The sequence below is a fragment of the Phaseolus vulgaris genome, chromosome 11 (genome assembly GCF_000499845.2).
Source record: "Phaseolus vulgaris cultivar G19833 chromosome 11, P. vulgaris v2.0, whole genome shotgun sequence".
Taxonomy (NCBI): domain Eukaryota; kingdom Viridiplantae; phylum Streptophyta; class Magnoliopsida; order Fabales; family Fabaceae; genus Phaseolus; species Phaseolus vulgaris.
Window position 1 is genome coordinate 12,664,603 of NC_023749.2, and position 12,463 is coordinate 12,677,065.

Below are 12,463 nucleotides of genomic sequence, written 5' to 3' on the forward strand. Positions count from 1 at the left end.
TGAATGCATTGAATCGTTCTACTACAATCTAGAGGCACTAGACTACCCTTAGTTAAAGTTTTTATGGTATAAAATATAATTAAGTGTTGAATTAATTATGTTACAATGACTAGTATCGTTTAGCGTCTCTATTGTGTCACCCAAATATACTTATTACATATATACATAGAACATCACCTTTTGAAATAAAACATCAAACACACAACTATCAATAATTTCGTCATAAATAATCCATGAAATATGGTATGATACACAACTAAAATTAGGCTAAACATTTTAAAACAAAGTCTATTACAGCCATGCTTTCTATACAAATATATTAATAATTTTAGCTAACAACTTTAAATTCTCTATAAAAAAAATAATTAAGAGTGACAAACTTGATCAATCTGACCAGTTTCAACCCAACACACTCCTCCATATATATGAAAGCTTTATATAATGATTTGTATGTATGGTTGTATAGTTTGAGCGTTGAGAAATTAATTAAACTGAAAGTAGGTTTATTTTGACTTAGGTATTTAATAGAAGATCATTTAAAAGTTAAGAATTTTTCTGAATTTTTAGTTTAATAGGGTTTTATGTTTATTGGTGTTTAAATATTATTCAATTGACATGTTGCCGTGAAGATGATATTGAAGCGATTACAAGAAACTCATCACTCTAGCTTCCAATTGGTTATTTGACCAATGTTCCTTAACACTTAAATCATGCTTATAGTTTGAACAAGAAAGATATTAAATCAATTATTTTACCTCTAAGATGCTCAAATGCTATAAGATTTGCTCAAGCAGCATCCCATAACTTAGCTATGAAAACTTCATAACTCTTTAATTTTTAATGTTGAGCTCACTCTACATTTCTTTGTTTCAATGATTTATTTTTGATAAATTAAATGTATTGTGTAACGTTAAAAACAAGTTAATATATGAATGAAGAATGTTAATTGTGAGAGATATATTATATGGGATTTATATTTCCAAGGGAGTAATACTATATATAATGAATAATAAGACATTGAACGAACATTAAGTCACTATTAAACAACGCACTGGTGTTGAACATTATGTTTAAATTTAATTATGGTTTTATTAATAGTAACTTGTAAAGATGATTTTTAGTGTCTAAAAGTATTTAATTAAGAAAAGTTAATTTTATAAATTTTATAGATGGAGAAGGATATATGCAAATCTTTTTATTTTTATTTTTCACATTTTAGTTTATTATTTATCAAAGTAAAAATGTATTTTTTTTAGTAGAGATGCCTCTTAAATGGTGTGTCCGTGTCGGACACACGTACTCCGACACTGATACTCATACAACACTTGTAGAACACGTATTGGTGAAATGTTTAATTCAAAAAATATTTGTTGGATTTCTGACAATTCTAGCACGATTCTAACATAATTTTACAAATGAGAAATACATTAATTTTCCAAAAAACTCAAATTTATTTTATAATTTTTATCATGATTATAAAAATAAGGAACAAATCATTTTGAACTAGCAATGAGAAACATCTTTCTGCTAAAAAAAACTGAAATATATTTGTACACATAAATCTTTATTGTCAATTTATATAATTCATAATTATATAATATATAAATCCGTGTCTCTGTATCTTACATTTTAGAGATTATATGTATCTCCGTGTCTCCGTATCTTACATTTTAGAGATTATATGTATCTCCGTGTCCGTATGATATCAGTATTCGTGTTAGTGTCTATGCTATAGTTGTGGCTTTAACAAATAACTTTACGTAATATAAAAAATTTAATATGTTAGAGATCTCACGTCGACTAGAGATGATAATATTTCATTGTATACAAGTGGGTGCAAACCTCACCCCATGAGCCGGTTTTATGGGGTTGAGTTAGGCTTCGTAATATGGTATTAGAGCCATTTAAAGTTTATCTCAGCGAGTGTTTGTTGGGCCTATCATGCCACCTGCTATCGGGCCGTTATCGGACCACCCATAATATGTTGTCTCACGCATGAGCTGTTGGAGATCCTACATCGACTAGAGATGATAATATTTCATTGTATATAAGTGGATACAAACCTCATCCCATGAGTCGATTTTATGGAGTTGAGTTAGGTTTAAAATCCACCTCGTAATATAATAAATTAGTGAAACAATTTTCAGCCCCAAATTTTAAACTACTAACTAATTTCTTAACTTTCAACTAACTAGTTTTTGAAGACCTCAAAATTTAAAGTATTGTTTGCTATTATCACGACTGACGCATTTTGTATGTCACGACACTAGTAAAATCTTTATATCATTAAAATTTCATACTAAAAGGCCATTCTTCAAGGTTTTTCTCCCTGCATCCCCGTAATTACTAATTATACCTCCATACTAAAAGAAGAAGACTAAAATACCTCCCTATCTACACAACGTTACTGTTGCACCGTCAACTACACCGTTATCCATTATTACCACACTTTTTGAGAGAAAGAAGAAAAAAAAAGAAAATTATTTTAAAAGATATTATATATACTCGATAAAGCTTGTTCTGAAAATTTATTTGATTTAAGAACATTTTATATGTTCTGAAAAATTTATTATAAAGAACTTGTTTCAAAAAAGCTCATTATAAAAAACATCTTATATATTCAAAAAATTATTCCAATTTTTTTTTTCTAAAAAAAATACTTTTAAAGTGTTTGTTCCGGAAATCCTACTCTAAAAATTATGGAAAGTTTGTTCTAAACCTTTATTAAACATAAAATAAAATTATAGGAGTTACGGTTACAAATTTCGGGAGTTCAAGAAGAAATACCTTCTCTAAACTCCCCAAAGTCCAATAGCCATTGTATGTCGGCTTATCTTCAAAAACATAGGTTGGCCCATTTCTCCCACTTCATTTTCTCTTCCTTTCTTGTTTCTCTTAAACACAACAAATAGAAGTTTTTTTTTTCTAAATATCATACAGATCATAAAATTGATAACCATAGAATAATATGTGTTAGTGGACATAGAAAAAAAGAAATTGAAAATATAAAAGCTTATATATTAATTCTTTTGGGTACAACAAAATCTAAATACAAGGAAAATCACTTTTTTGTGTTCAACAAAAATCTTAATACATATAATGTTCAAAATATGATAATTGTTCTATTTTCACTGTGATAAAGAATGAAGAGAAAAATTATATAAAATGATCAAAATATTGTTAACTTTATCCTTTTATATGAAAAAAGATAGAGATATTTTGATTATCTAACAACACCAGATAACTGTTGTCCCTTATTTCCTTCCCATCTTAAAGAAGCAAGTATCCAATTGTTACGATAATATGATTTTTATTTGTATTTTAATAAAAAAATCATTATATTTTATTTTCCATTTTTAAATTTGTACATAAACCTCTGGAAATTTTATTTTCCCTATTTTCTATACAAATATTGAAAGCAAAAAATAGATTAATATCTAAGATATAAAAGTTTGTAATTGAAAGTGAAAACAAGAAATTGAAGAAAACATTTTCTCAAATAAACACTATTCATAGATGTGCTGAGAATGAATTTCAGGGTAAGTTTTAAAAATTACAATTATTTTTTAGTTTTTAATATGTTTTAATTAGTTTTTTTTTTCAATTCTCCTTGGCGATTACTTTTTATATCTTTTTCTTGTATACATTTTCCTTTTATTTATGTTTTTACTGTAAGATATTTAACTCATTTTATCATTGATGCAAACAAGTGTAAGCATAAAATTTAGATGTTCTTGCTAACTTATGCGCGTGTTAATTAACTTTCAACAAATGAAATTCAATATTGAATTGTGAATTAAACTAATATTTTGTGAACATAAAAATATATCAAATTTAGTATTTATAGATGAATTGAAACATATAATATCATTGTTTTCAAGTTTAAATGACATTATGAACATGCACTACTATAGGTAGTGTATTTTATGTCATTTTAAACCTCAAAGAATTGACATAAATATAGGTAATATAAAAAGTGTAAACTTTATATGTAAATTAATTCATATAAGATGTACTTTAGTTAAGAAAGATATACTAAGTCATACATTCTATATTAAATAAAAAAAGTTGCATAATAATTTACATTGATGTTAGTTTCTTTTCCACTGTTATAGAATAACAAAAACTTAAAGACCTATTTATATGAAATTATCTATATTGATGTAATCATAATTGCGATACAAAGTTAGGTAGTTTTTAAAAAAATTCCAGCTTTATTAATTTTTCTCTATACATACAATTTTTAATTAGACTTACAACTTATGCAAATATCAAATATACAATTATGTAAAATTCATTTATAAAAATAAATAATATACAAAATATTATCAAAATATATAATACACGAAAATCATTAAATAAAGATTAATTTTAGAGACAAAAAATAATTAGTCACTATATTAACTAAATTAGATATTATTTTAAAAAAAAATTATTATCAAAAGTAATTTCTATTATTAATAAATAATTTATAAATTGGTATCTAATTAGCTAGCAAAGTTTTAGTTACCAACAAATTATATTCTAAAGTTGATAACTAAATGTAATGTAAAATGGTTTCTTTGTAATAACATCCCAAAGGCTCCGACAAATTTAAATTAGATTTTAGGACTTTATAAAAAATAATGTAATTAAATTTTATTAACCATTAAATTTATTAATATTAAATTACATAACATAGGAAATACAATAGAATTAAGAATTTGTGTCCAGTATACATCTAATGGTTAGAGTATTAGTTTTCTTGCGCAATTAACTACAAGAGAATTATTGTTAATGAGTTAGATTTGAAAATTTAGTTCAATATGAATTTAGATTATTAGGTTTATTCGTGAAATTAGGGAGTTTATTTATGACCCTTCTGGGCATGATTTGAATGATGGATAGTTATGATTTGTTGGCTGAAACTTTGCGCATGTTGAAATAAGCAGTCACTTTTAATTGACTCTGAAATTTGTTAAGATAATTAGATTGTAGTTTTCTTGAACTCAGATATGTACTGAATTGCAAATTTAATGAAATTGAATGCAATTTAAGCTTTGAATGACCATTTTGAGTTAAAGTCATTGGAAAATGATATATGAGCAATAGATTGTTATATTTTAGCATTTTAAACTTGTTAAAGAAGTTGAAATTGTTAGGATATGTTTTTTTTTTACATTTTAGAAGTATTTTAATTTTTTTGTTTGTTTTTGTTATTTTTTTTTCACTCAAAAGAGATAGTTTCACTAATGTGAGAATAAGATAGAAAAAAAACTCTTATTTTTCTATTTGGGTCTCACCTAAACGTGTGTCTCAAGTGACATTTTCAAGTCTTAAATCATTGTTTAGTTTAATTGTCAAGGTTATGATATGATGTTATAAAATTGAATGATGTTATATTAATTTAAAAGTTATGAATAATGAGTAAATTGTAAGAAAACACATTAAAAAAAATTGTAATTGTGACAATTTTAATATGGTGGTTATTAAAAACTTTCACAATTATCCGTATAAAAGAATAGGTTAATAAGTGTCACATTTTTCATTCAAAATGTGTCATTTAGAATTGTCGTTTTATGAAATATACACTCTCTCTCGTTTTCGTTCCCTCCATATAATTCCTATTTTTCCAAAAAATTATTTTTCCACATTGTATTCTTTGACCCTTTGAAAAATTCACATTGAGCCCTCTTTCAAAACTCTCTCTCTTATCCCTCTCACATAAATTGTGAACCCTAACTCTTCTCACTCTCATTACTGTGAACTCTTCTCACTCACATTACCTCTTCTCACAAACCCCTCCCAGAAGATGCTACTATTGAACCAAGTGTGTTCAAGCTTTGAAGAATCCAAACCCTTTGAAGGTTGATGAAAGGCTGGATGTGCTTGTTGTTGTTGAGCTGTCTTTAGATAGGATTTGGGGTAGATAAATTGTATATATTCACTCTTGATTGAATCCAAAGCATAAGTATTCTCAAACCTTTTAAAAGAAAAGTGTTTTTCAAACTAAGTGAAAAACAACCTGTTGTTTTGTCGAAACAACCGATTGTTTTATAACTTAGATGTTTTTAGAAAGGTTGAAAACTGTTTTTAAATGGTTGACTTGCTGTCAAACCAAAACAACCGATTGATTCGTGGAAACAGCCGATTGTTTGTTTTGGGACCATAACAGAAAACTGTTTTGTGCTTTGACTGAGCATTGAATGATTTTCTAACTGTTTACACTCCAGTTTTTAATGTTTTGACCAATCTTTAAATGCAATTAATAGTTTGTTAAGATTATGCAACAAACAACTTTGATTAAATACAGAAAAACATATTTGATTTTTTCACTGAATGAGATTTTGAAAAGTTGAGATTTGCCTAGAGATTGCATTGATGAAAGAGTGTGAGATAGGATTTTCATCTTGTATTGATTTCAGATTTGTTCTGTAACAAGTGTAATCATTTGTACTTTTAAAAGAAACTTTGTGTGTATTGCTGAGAAGTGTTGTGTTCTTGAGGGGATCAAGATCATCATTCTTAGTGGTGTTGTGCTGGACCAAAGGAAGTGTGTGTCTTGAAGGGATCAAGGTCACTTCTTTGGTTGTGTTGTAAGTGATTTGGGTTGATTGCTCAGTGGATTCCCCAATGGTTTCTGGGAAGACTGGATGTAGCTCTGGGTTTTGAGTGAACCAGTATAAACCTCTGTGTGCATTCTCTTTATCCTTAATCTCTTTAAATTCAGTTTTTATATTTGTGAACTGATATAAACAACCAATTGTTTCTGCGAAACAACCGATTGTTTTTCTGGTGCTGTGCTTATTTGCTTTGTGTTTTGGCAAACTGAATTCTGACAATTGGCATCAAGAGTTTGTCTCTTGAAATTTATTCAAGTGTGATCCTAAAACTGTTTTTTAATGGCTGATAGACTACCTTTTGGGGAAGGTGCTTCAATCAACAGACCACATCTGTTTTTTGGTTTGAACTACCAATTTTGGAAAGTCAGAATGAAAATCTTTGTGGAATCACTTGACAAAGGTATTTGGGATGCAATTGAAAATGGTCCTTTTGTCCCAAAATTTGAAAAAGATGGATCTTCCATTGAAAAGCCTTGGTCTCAATGGACTGGTTCTGAAAGCAAGAAGGCCAAATTTGATTGCATTGCTAAAACCATAATAACCTCTGCCTTGAATTCAGATGAGTTTTTCAGGGTCTCTCAATGCAAATCAGCAAAGGAAATGTGGGACACCTTGGAGGTAACTCATAAAGGTACCAATGAGGTGAAGAGAGCTAGAAAGCATACTTTAATCCAAGAGTATGAAATGTTCAGAATGCTCAAGGGTGAGACAATTGCTGAAGTCCAGAAAAGATTCACGCACATCATCAATCATCTCATGAGCCTTGACAAGACCTTTGAAAAGGAAGAGCTAAACATCAAGATTTTGAAATGTCTTGATAGAGCTTGGCAACCTAAGGTAACTACAATATCTAAATCTAAAGATCTAACATCATTGAGTATGGATTTTTCATTGTTTCCAGAGATCGACATCAAGATCGTCTTCACCCTATTATTGGGCTTAATCCATGACCTCACAACCCCCTAGCCTCATATATAAGTCAATGAGGCTGATAAGTTTGAAGAAGAAATTGATTCCAAAACATATCCTAGAGATTAACCGAACCCATACCATTGGGCTCAGAGCATGACCTCACATCCCTCTGATAAGTGTCATAATTTAGTAATATTTCATATAAAAATGATAAGCACATATGAATTTTAATTGATAAAATAGTAATAATTCAACCTCTAATTCAGGAATTTGAACCATTTTACATATTTTTGGATTATAATATGAATGTGAACAATTTTTTCCCAAATTTAGATTAATTTCATATTTTATAGGAAAATTGAGATAAAAGGGCTAAAGAAGAATGGACAAGTTAAAGACAAGATAAAAAGACAAAGTTGGAACATTGGAAACACACCCAAACACATTCAAGCAAGATCACTTTAGAAGAACTCGCCCAATGCTCTCTTAAGAAAGTTAACTCCGGTGAAGTTGAGTTTTTTCTTATTAAACTCTTATAAGCAAGTAATATTTCGTTTAATGACAAGTGTCAAATTTTAGTAATATTTCATATTAAAAATATAGGCACTTATGAGTATTAATTGCTAAAATAGGTATAAAATAACCTCCAATGTACGAATTTATACATTTTTACATATTTTGTGTTTTTTATTTGAATAAGAACAATTTATTCCCAAATGTTGTGCTAATTTCATAACTTTAGGGGAGAATAGAGATGATTGGGCAAAAGGAGAATAACATAAGCTATAAAGGGAAAGTTGGAAGGCCAAGCACGCACCAAGCTCACACAAGCCCACCTCATCATCTGGGCATCTCGTTCAAGCGAGCTCATTCTTGCTTGAGCGAGCTCATTCTCGCTTGAGCGAGATTTGCTCTATGAACGTTGGGTGTTTCGACGTTTTAGTCACTCGAGCAAGAATTCACTTAACTCAAGTCATATAGGTTAAATAGGAGGCTTTAGGCATAAACCTAGGTGTGCAAGATTGAGAGGAAAACACCATTGAGTGAATTGTAATGCGGTTGGGAGGATAATGCTAAACATATTTGAATGCTAGGAATACATTTGAAATGTTAATTGCTTTATAACATTTGTTCATAATGATATGGAATTTTTTATAAATATCCAAGGAATCGATATTTAGGAGACCATCTTAATAATTTTGTATGCTAGGAATTGATATGAATGATTTTTATATGTGCATCGATGTCAATCAAGATGGAATGTTATATGTTTTTATTCATTAAAAAATACACACAAGTCAAAAGGATGATCTCCAATTCCAATTTCCCAATTGACTCATCCAAATTATTTACTTTGCTTTTATTTAATTTCTTACAAATTCATGATACAAACAACCTTTCCAACAAACTTTTACACATTTTTACATTTAGTGAATATTATACTTGAGATTTTAGAATTGTTCCTTGTGGATTTGATATTCGTCCTTAGGGACAATTTATTACTTCTGACTCGGTACACTTACCGTAAAATATTCATCAAGTTTTTTACGTCGGGTGCTAAGGAACAATTTTATTTCTAGTGTACGAATTCCTAAATATTGTGAATATTTTAATTTTTTTATTGTTTTATATTTTTTATTTTCTTATTATATTTTTAGATTTGTTTTAAATTTTGTAATCTCATTACAACTACTTACTCCTTTTGTTAATTCTTGAGTGAATTGTCTTATATGATATTAAGAGGAAAGGTTTCCGAAGACCAATTGTAATTTGAATCAAAGATTGAAAATGCAACTCAGAAGATTAGGTTGAAAACGAGAAAAGAAAAACAAGGAGAAATTAGAAAAGAATCTTCAACCACTTCTATCCTTCATATTGAAATTTTTCAGGAAGAGAGCAATATGGTTGAAGAGCAACCACCACAGTCTAAAAGAACACTTGAAGATTAAATGGCGTGTCTGTGTCAGAGACACGTATTGGACATCGACATTCGTACGACACGTATCGGTGAAGTGTCCAATGCAAAAAATATTTGTTTTGATTTCTGACAATTCTAGCACGGTTCTAACACAATTTAAAAAAAAAAGAAATACATTAATTTTCTAAAAACTCAAACTTATTATATACATTTTTATTATGATTATAAAAATAAGGAACAGATCCTTTTGAACCAGACATGAAAAACATCTATCTACTCCAACAAAAATCTAAAACATACTTGTGCACATAAATCTTTATTGTCAATTTATATAATATATAGATTTGTGTCCTCATGTCCTACATTTTAGAGATTATACGTATCTCCATATTCGTGTCTGTGTCTTATCATTGTCCGTGTCAATGTCTGTGCTACATATCCTACTACCACTAAGGCCTTGGAGATGAAACCTGCATTCCTCAGTCTGATCAGTACCCATTAATTTACAGTAATGAACCATGAGGATCCATATTCACATTTGTCTACATTCTATGAATTCATGGGCACAATGGGCTTTCAATCATGTGATATTGAATCTTTTTTATCTGGGTTTGTTTCCTTTCTCATTAGTAGGAAAAGTTAAGAAATGACTAAAATCACATCCAAATCAAAGTTTCACCAATTGGAAAGATGTAGTGGAAAAAAATTTACAAACATTTTTTCCATTATCCGACTATATCAAAGCAAAGTCTAATATTTCTATGTTCAGACAAGGATAAAATGAAGCCTTCTATGAAACATGGGAGACATTCAAAGTGAAGCTGAGAAAATACCCAAATCATGGGTTTAAAGATATTGCAAAATTGAATATCTTTCATAATGGCCTCAGATCTAATACCAAAATGCTTCTAGACGTTGCAATTGGTGACACGATGGTTACAAAAATTATTGATGCATTAAGCCTAACATGATAAACAAGGTGCCTAGAAGAAAGAGTTGTTAGAGCTAAATATTTCATATGCAATTCTGGCTCAGAATAAAATTTCGACAGAGCAGCTTGAGGCATTAACTGCACAAAGGTCTAAATTGCCACAACAATTACAAGTTGTGAAGTCTTCTCAGAGTCAAACTCAACCAATACAGTGTGATTTTTGTGGAGGTGATGATCCCAATGATCATTGTTCTTATCAAAATAATTCATCTGAAGGGGAAGTAAATTATATGAGTAACCAGGGAAGGCAAGGTGGTTTCTCCAACAATAAAAATTATCCTAAAGGTTGAAGAAGCCATCAGAATCAAAATTTTAGGTGGAAACAAGATGTTGGTCCATCTAGCAAGCAAGGCCCCTTTTAACAACAACAACCACCACTATATCCTTCAGTTCAAGAAAGACTAAGCAAATTAAGGAAACCTTGGAAAATTTTATGCAAGCCTCTCTAGCTAATCAAAAGAATAATGAAGCAGTAATCAGAAATTTAGAAATGCAGATGAGACAAATTACTAAACAGTTGACAGAGTGGTTAGTTTTCAGCTAACACACGAACCAACCTGTACCGTCCTGGTAGTCGGAAGTGATGACGTGGCACCAAGCAACAGTATAGGCGTGTTGACAAGGCGCCAGGTCGGCAGAAGAGGAGGAAGTCGGGGGGCTCGTGAAGTCGCTAGTTGTTAAGTTGGCGTGTTCCGATCTTCAGCATACCAGGCGATCGCCCAGTAGAAGGTAAAGTCGCCAGATGTAAACTCAGGCGACCAAGCGATTGGAGATCGCCAGAGCAAGCACATCGCCAGAGATGAAGGTGAAGCAGATTATGAAGGCGGCCGGCGAGACCACAGGGAAGGTGTACGAAGGCACCCTAACTCGCCAGTTCCAACAGATATCGCACTCCCAAGTTAGCTATGCACTGGGCAGTACCATGCATAAATAACTTAGCCAAAAAGAGAGTCAGAAGCAGCGCCCAAGTCAAGGAGGCTCCAGATGATGGCACGTGTACGACTGGATGCGAGCCACGTGTCCAGGTCTGTAACTGCTAGGAGAGAGAAAGTAACCAGGTATATAAGAGTTCTCAACGAACTTTCTGAGGTACGCGCACGTTCAGATTATACTCTTTACGCTTGCGAGTTCTAGAGCTTACTGTGAGAGAGAACATTGCACGGTTCCTTGAGATTTTCTTGAGTGTTCTTGCTCTTAGTATTCGGTGGTTCGGTCACTGACTTGGGCGTTGGAGTGCGATCGGCCGCAGCGGCGCCGCTCTGTTCTTTTACAGGTTCTTGAGGTGGATCTTGAAGAAGGACGGAGGTTCGAAGCGGTGCACGAGTCGATCCTTTGACGAGGCAGGTTCCAACGTTTTGGTCAACAGGCAGGATCATCAGGCGCCCACCGTGGGGCCGTGTAAAACCTGTTCCCATCCACAGCGTGAGTTCTTGGAGGTTTTCGAAGTTTTCTGCGTGGTTGTGTGCTGGTGCAACCATCGTTCGCTGTTTGCTTGAGATTTGTTCGGTGTTTTCGCACTTTCCACCGTTCGTTTGGATTTTTGTTCGGTGAAGTGAAGTTTTCTGCTGTTTACGTGCGATTTGTTTGGTGGAGTTTGAGTTCTTTCGCTCGTTTGGTTTCTTTGAAGGTTCGCGGTGCTCTTGAGTTTTTGCAGAGTTACGCGCAGTTTTCCCGATTGATCGCTGAATCGATCGTAGCTGAAGTAGGTGTTGTTCGCTGCATTCTGTGATTCGCTAAGTTTCATGAGAAAAATGAGAAGCAATCGTTCATGTCCGGTTGCGCCCGTCGCTGCTGAAGGCGCCGCCGCCATGACCATGGAGCAGATGGCAGAGATGATGCGTTCATTGCAGGCAACTGTGGAAGCCTCGCGCGTAGAACAGGCGAGAATGCATGAGGACCTGGTCGCCTCTCGCGCCAGGAATGAGGAGCTTAGCAAGATGACTGAGGAGCTGCGTCAAGCTCTTCAGGAGCAGCAAGAGCGTTCTACTGCTGAAGAGGTTGCGCCGTCGTCGCCACCTCGTGTTTTTCCTATGCCTTTTG

The 12,463-nt window shown here is 32.0% G+C and overlaps 1 pseudogene; it reads right to left on the bottom strand.

Annotated features, from left to right (window-relative positions):
* Positions 1 to 10,173: 10,173 nt before the first annotated feature.
* On the bottom strand, positions 10,174 to 10,279 carry LOC137811617 (small nucleolar RNA R71; annotated as a pseudogene).
* Between the last annotated feature and the right edge of the window lie 2,184 nt (positions 10,280 to 12,463).